The sequence below is a fragment of the Pteropus vampyrus genome, unplaced genomic scaffold, assembly GCF_000151845.1.
Source record: "Pteropus vampyrus isolate Shadow unplaced genomic scaffold, Pvam_2.0 Scaffold141, whole genome shotgun sequence".
NCBI lineage: Eukaryota > Metazoa > Chordata > Mammalia > Chiroptera > Pteropodidae > Pteropus > Pteropus vampyrus.
Window position 1 is genome coordinate 3,362,845 of NW_011888922.1, and position 7,512 is coordinate 3,370,356.

Here is a 7,512-nt window from a genome sequence, read left to right on the forward strand (position 1 = left end):
TCTGTCTTACTAATCCTGTTCCTGAGGATTGTTCCTAAGGAAATGCCTTTTTAAAAGGATGGAGTGAGCAAAATATGTTAAGATATTTATTGCATCATTATTGGGAATAGTGAACAATTGGAAAACAACCAACATTTCCATCAGAGGAGCATACTTAAGTAAAAGATGGTACATTGACCCAATGAAAAATAAATATGCAGACTGATGAGCCTGTCAGATGTTAGGTGGGCTCACCCAGGAGGCCTGCTGGGCCCAGGGAAGGGAATAAGGACAAATATGGGCAGGAAAGGAAAGGTGGAAGAAACATAGACACTAGGTGGGCCCCAGCAAGGGCACAGGAAGGGGAGCTATTATTTATTTACTGGACACATCTCTTTCAGTATCTGACTTAATCTTCACTCAATCCCATGAGGGTGGTACTAATACCATCCTCATTTTACAAGCAAGGACCTGAGGCTCAAAGAGATGGAGTGCTTTGCCCAGGACCATCTAGCTTTGAAGTAGAGGAGCTGAGATTCCAACCCAAGTCTATGTGATGGCAGAGCAGTCAATGCTTTTCCTCTGCAACATGAAGCCAATTGCCAATGATGACCATGTTATCTATGGGGTGCCCCTTTATCTTGGCTCTAGTATCTTCCTTCAGTCTTGGAGAAACAGGGCCATGCCTGAGTGGATATCAGGGGCTGGCAGTTAGTAGCTAAATTATATATTCTATTTTTGTTGCTGAGCAACAAAAATAGAATATATAATTGAGTCAGTGATGAAAGCAGCCAAAAAAAAAAAAAGTTATGCTCACAGTCAATAGCAGAGAGGGGCAAGAGGAAATGGAAACAGATAATGTGTGAGTGGGTGCTCTCCTTCCTCTTTCTCTTATTTTTGGGGTATCTGTTCTTTTCACCATATTATTTGCACAATTGAAAAATACATTTTACAATGAAAAATGGAGACCTAAAAAATATGAGCCCTTGGGGTGGCCCATGGCCATGCCTTGAATGCAGCTGCAGTTCCTGGCCTTCTAAAGCCGTCTGACGACAGTACTCATAAAGAAGTTGGCTCCTTCTGGACGAAGGAAGGAGAGAAATGCAGTGGGTCTTTGCCATCACTCTCCAGATGTTAGTGTCATTGCTACATTCCCGTGAAGCTCTCACCTGGGCTGGGGAGGTGTGGCAATGACTAGCAGTTCCCAGCCCAGGACACTTTGCATGTAATGATTATTGTGGTTCCCTGTTCATAGCTTTGGCTCTCCTGCCTGGGGCTCAGGTTCAGTCTTGCTGGGGGAAAGGCCGGTATGAGATTGACGGACAGAGTTAGCAAAGAGCGAAAAAGGTCAACCTCTGTGCTTGGATTTCAGGGCTGGAGCCCAGTAACTTTTTCCTTTTTGTATGCTCCATCCATACCTCACTTGATTTTATTATGACCTCTAGATAACTAGTTCTTTTAGGATTCTATGCATTTGCCTGTTCTGTTCCCTCAGTCTGGAGTGCCCTTTTTCATGCTTCCTGGCAGAGCTAAACCCTGCCCATCCTTTAATACTATTTCCTTGAGGAACTTTCCCAGTCTCCTTGGGCTCCCACTACACTCGATTTGTACCTTTCCTGTGGCAATTGTATTTTTCTGCAGTATGTTATAGTTATTTATGTCCATGTCTGTTTCTCCCACTATCTGGTAAGCTTGTCAAGGTGGGCAAGGAACATGTTTTATCCAACTCTGATTCCATACACAGTGTGGGCCAATGTCTGGTGTATGGTAGGTGCTCAGTAATGTATGGAATGACATTAAATTAAAATGGCTGAATTCTTCCTCTCTCTGTGTCGTGGACTCTCTGGGAAAGCTGCTAAGACTGTAGGCAGATGATGAATCAGTTTTATATCCATTTCTTTCTTGTGCAATTTAAAGGGGCAGGAAGAGGAAGAGAATTAAATACAGCTGCGGATCCATATTCCAGAGATTTCAGTCAGGGGTCATTAAAGGTTGTAACAGTATGAACGATAACATGTACAGAGACTCTTACTTACACTTTCACATATATTAACTCTGCTGGGTCTCACAAGGACTTTAGGAAGTAGACTAGGTGGGCAATAGTAATTGGCTTGTCCCAATGTTACAGCCAAGGAAACCAAAGCTCAGAAAAATGAACTGATTTGCTCAAAATTACATCAACTCAAAGTAGAGCTGAGACTCAAACCCAGATCTCTTGACTCCAAACCTCATGCTTTGGAGGTTGCAGAGGTGACAAAAATACACACTCTTTCCCCCTTAAAAAACAATTGCAGAATGAAGGAAGGAAACCCCTGGTTTAACCCTTGATAAGATGTACTTGCATCAAGCCCCAGTTGTTCCTCCCATGGCTGTCTATCTGCTCATTTAGGGGATTAACTCCTCAAGGATAAGGACCATCCTTTCTCCTTTATTTCTCTCCCCAAAGTTCAGGTGTCTAGTGATCCCCACACTTTTGCTGGGTCTTGGTTTCCATGTCTGTAAAATGAGGAGGCTGAGCTAGAAGTTTAAATTGGGTCACATTCCCACCAGCACCCAGCACAGAGCCTGGCCCACAGTTTCCAAAGCTCTCCTGGTGGACGACTCCCAGCTCCAACACTAGAGGCCTCCAGGACTCCAGCTGACATGATGGAGTGTGTACCACGCACGTTGCAGCCTCTTCCCAGGCTGGCTGCGGAAACTGACCCTCCTCCAGACAGCAGGGCTGTTCTGCTCACGCAGATCAAGTTGGGAGCCTCATTAGTCATGTCAGATGACATAGTTAACACCTGGGGCCGGCACAGCCAGTTCATCAAAAGCTCCTATGTGCCTGGCTCCATGGCTGCAGCTGAAGAACTACTGTATGTGGAGCAGGCAGAACATCAGAGGAACAGCGCCAGAGTGCTTCCAAATTGGTTTTGATTAATTGCATAGACATGTCTTTAATTGGTGCCAGGGTAGTGGCCAGAGAACTTATGGGAAAGCAGGATGTTATGCTTTCATTCCCTGAAGTCCCATAAAGCATGAAAGATGAGGAACAGAATCACTGCTCGTTGAAAATTTATCGACCGTGCAGACCCAGAAAACACAAATAACTATCTGAATCGAAACCTAACCTCATTTTCTCAACTCACTGGAAGCCATGCATGTTACCCCGCCCGTGCCCCTGCCTGCCTGCCTGCTGAGATGTACAACTGAGTGAAAGGTGTGATTTCTAAGAAATGAGTGCTTTACTACAGAGACGGCACACTCAGCTTTCACGGATGGGCGCGCAGGTATCAGGGAAGGCCCCTCCCCTCAGAAGCAGCTCTCCCTCCAGCCCGTAACTGTTCTATATAAACTGATACGAGGCTAGTTCACCATGGGTGAAGCATTCATTCACATGTTCATATTTCCTTTTCTACCCCTTGGATGTTTAAGACACATATATTGAGTCTGTACAAATACAAAGCGCTGTTCTGGTGTCATGCGGAACACAGAGTGGAGCCTTCCCTCAGGGAAATGGTTATCCAGGAGAAGAGAGAAGATAAGTCCACAGATGAACCAATGGATGATGGGTATATGACATATAAGACGAAACATTGGGATTTGACGTCATGAGAACTTGGGTTCAAATTCCAGCTAATTCTTATGATTGAGCCACCTCAGAAGTCACTTTGATTCTCTTTGAGCTTTACAGACTAGGACAATAATTCTTATTGTTCATAGCGGCCCTGAGGCTTCTAAGAGTTAGAGTTAAAAGTACCCTGCGTAGCACCTGGCACTGGTCAAGAAATGGTTGCTAATTCTGAATAATCAGGGAAGTTCTGATAGAATGCTTAGTGAGAGTTCATATATTCAAGGAACAAATGTTTACTGATCACAGATTCTGTGCCAGGCTCTGTACTGGGAATTAGGGATTGAGTTAGGAAGCTCTGCTCTAAGGTCCACTAAGGGGTAGTGATGCTATAGGATGGTAAGAATGGCAAATTGTTACAGGTGTGCTGACAGAAGCCTACTCAGAGGCAATGCGGAGAAGAGACAGTGGTCACTTCTACCCGGGGAAATCAAGAGATTTGCCTGAAGAGGCAGTGCTTGAGCCAAGTCCTAAAACATGAGATTTTCATTTGCACAATGCTAGTTTCCTTCTTTTTGTTCCTAGAGCAAGCAAAGGTATTCCTTAAGATCTTAGAATCAGCTTCTCTCTTTGTATGGAAAGTTCTTCCTCCAGCTTTTCCCAAAGCTGACTCCTTGACATTTATGACCTGATATTTTCTTATCTGTTCCTTTGTTTATTGTAAGTTTCCCCCATTAGTATGATAGGTCCATGAGAACATATCTTGGCTGTCTTTTTCTCCACTCAATCACAATATCTGAGACATTGCAGGGCATAGTATAGGTATTCAATATATGTTGGTTGCATGAATAAATAAATAAATGACATGAGGCACAGGAGGGCATACTGCAATCAAAGAACTATAAGCCCACTGCTTGGTGCACAGAGGGCATTGAATTTTTCTTCCTCATAAAACTGAACAATGATGAATGCCTGAAGTAGGAGGTAATATAAGAGGTGGACTCTGAGCTGCACCCCAAAGGCAGAGAAGGATGACAATGTGATAAGGATGTTAGAAAAGGGAACGAGAGGATTAAATCAGATAACTTTTAAATCCCTTCCAACCTTGAGCTTCTAATTATTCCCAAACAAATCATCTCTCGCCACTCTTCCTGGTCCCCTCTCTCTACTGTGCCCTGTGTGGAGACTATAAGGAGATCTGACACACCATTTCCTGGCAACGTAAATCATGGACTGATGTATGATACTCATTCTTGGTTTTTACCATCCCCCAGGTAGAGATGGCCGCATAGCTCAGAGTGGAGGCCCCAAGTAAAGTTAGCCTTTCCAGCGGGGCAAATAAGGGGGAATTGTTTACCCACCAGCACGTTCCTGGCCCTGCTCCCAGATAATTTTATGTCCTCTGGTCCTGGATCTGCTCTCAGTTGATGTACCTCTCAGTTCACTTGCTGGAGCACTGATGTGTGACTGTTTAACTGCTGCTGCTTCCTGTCCCAGGGATCCTGGGCTTTAGGGAGCATGGGAAAGAGACAAGAAAGAGAGCTTTATATGAGGTAAACTTTGACAGTAATAATAAAGGCCCAAAACTACCTTGCACTTACATAGTGCTAAACAATTTACAAAGCCCTAGAGAACTTCTATTCATCCTTCAAGACCCTGCTTAAATGTTACCTCTTTTCACTAACCTTCAGCTCTCCCAGGCAGAGATTAGAGCCTTTATTACCTTTTAATAAATTCGTGTGTGTGTCTCACTTCCTCCATAAACTATCAGCTTCCTGGGGGCAGATGTCTTCTCTCTCAGTAAAACACCTTCCTTCCTTGAAAATTAATTTTCATTATACATATTTTACTAATTTAAAAAGTAATATTTACAGTTACAATGATCAAAAACTGTATATATAAAAGTATAATGAAGAATATTTTAAATCACCTATAATTTCATCACCCAGATAAAACCTGTGGTAACATTTTGAGTCTATCTTGAAGCTTTCTTTTTTTAGCAAATAGAAAGTAAAAATAGGACTATAAAATGCATGGAGTTTTATAGTCTGATTTTATCACATCTTCAAACATTGTTGACAATTCTTCAAAAACGTAATTTTAAAAGGCTGCATTTGAGTTATTTACTTCTTTTTATTATTTTACAAATAAAATGAATAACTGTATACATAAATCTTCGTCCACCTCTTTGACTATTTCCCTAAGAAAGAGTCCTAGGAATAGAATTTCTAGGTCAACTGATTTAAACTATTGATTTAAAGGTTCTTGATGCTCACTGCCAAATTGCTCCGAGAAAGTGATATCAATTTATAATTCCGCCAATGCATGAGTGGGCCCATCTCACAGTGTCCTGACCTGCATTAAGTATTATCCCACTGGTATCTTTATGAAGTCCAATGTTCTTTTCACAATACCCTTCAAGGTAATTTTTCTTAAACAGCAGAAATTATACAACCAAACTTAAGAGTTGACTTCTTCCAACATATCAACCTGGAGGGTGTATTTATTTCAACAGTGCTTCTGCTACTTTAAAGATTTCTATAATTTTGATTTGAAAATTGCCTGCAGAGCATTCAAGCCATTCTTTTGCATCTAAATTATAATACAATTCCGTCTTTGGGGAATGATTTTTTATTCTTGGCAACAGTCAAAAGCCATTTGAAACTCATGGTAAATGAGATGAGGAGCTGCAGCTGAGTTTGGGGTAAGAAATGAGGTGTAATTTTACTGTAATGGGATTGAGGTCTTTTCATGACTTGTAAATGAAAGTCTCACAGGAGTTCTGGGCAGTACTGGTATCATCAGAACACGTGCCAAGCCTCCCAGTGTGACCATTCCAGTGACTACACAGGTGGAGGCACAAGTCTAGCATGTGTAATTATGGAATCTCTTCTCATGACTTCATCGTTACTCAGTGTATAGTCCCAGGGACAGGTGTCAACTTATTTCAGAGTTGATCCTTTTCCACCTTCTCTCTCCACCAAGTCTGCTTTGGATCTGATGTGATTCCAAGACCAGGACTAGGAGAGCCAGTTTAAGGGGAGGGTGGGGTATGACATGGCAATGGAAAGAGCCCTTAGACTACAGTCAGAAAGAGCTGGGTCTGAGGCCTGGCTCTGCCTTTTACCAGCTGCGTGTTAGGCTTCATTTGTAGAGTAGCCTACCTCACAGAATTGTTAGGAGAAATGCAGAACACATATAACCACACACAGATATGCACACACACAGAGCACACAAAATAACTAACATGTGTTGAACACTTACTCTGTGCCAAGTACTATGCTTTATATGCATGTGGCAGACCACTTTGGTCGGCCACCCAGAAGCCACTTCTCCCTTGCTACCTACCTACCAGTACAGCTCCCTTGTAGTTAGGTTGATTGTGCAGCCCAGTTCTAGCCAATGAGATTTAGGTAAAACTCTGATGGGAGTTATTGGGAGAGCTTTTGCTTTCCTGATGAAACAAGACTGCTTAGTCTGAACTGTATTTCTATCCCAACCTTTTCCTGCCTTGAACTTGGAGGTGATGGCTGGGCATCACAGCCCCTGTAATCAAGACAGAAAGGACAAAGGAGTACCTCTGGATTTCTTGGTATGCCAGAAAATAACTACCCATTTGTTTAAGTCATGGTTAGTTATCATTACTTGCAGCTAAAAATATTCAAATATACATGCATGCAGAGTGTCTGCACATAATAGATGTTCAATAAAGTGTTTTTATTTACACTCATATTCATGTATAATTCCTTTCTCTAAAAGAACTAATGATATTAATGATGGTTATTTCATACTTATGTAGCACTTGGCAGTTTTCAAAAGATTTTAACATCCATTTTGTCATTTGATCCAAAAACTCTGTAAGGAAGGCAACTTTTATCCTAAGACTCTTTTTAATTGAAAAAGATACATACGAGTATTTTAGAATGCTTATATGTTACATATAGGCATGTCTTCTCCCCTTTCCTTCCTTTCCTTTCCTT

At 42.0% G+C, this 7,512-nt stretch overlaps 1 long non-coding RNA gene across 3 annotated transcripts in view; it reads right to left on the reverse strand.

Annotated features, from left to right (window-relative positions):
- Positions 1 to 7,512, reverse strand: part of LOC105297625 — a 47,817-nt gene that overhangs the window by 19,378 nt on the left and 20,927 nt on the right. For 2 of the 3 annotated variants that reach the window (XR_002782345.1, XR_002782346.1), the window contains exons 2-3: positions 5,256 to 5,349; positions 4,894 to 5,039 (exon numbers count right to left, since the gene is read on the reverse strand). This is a non-coding gene — a long non-coding RNA (uncharacterized LOC105297625). The remainder of the gene's footprint in view (positions 1 to 4,893; positions 5,040 to 5,255; positions 5,350 to 7,512) is intronic. The other variant, XR_896369.2, reaches the window with a different exon arrangement.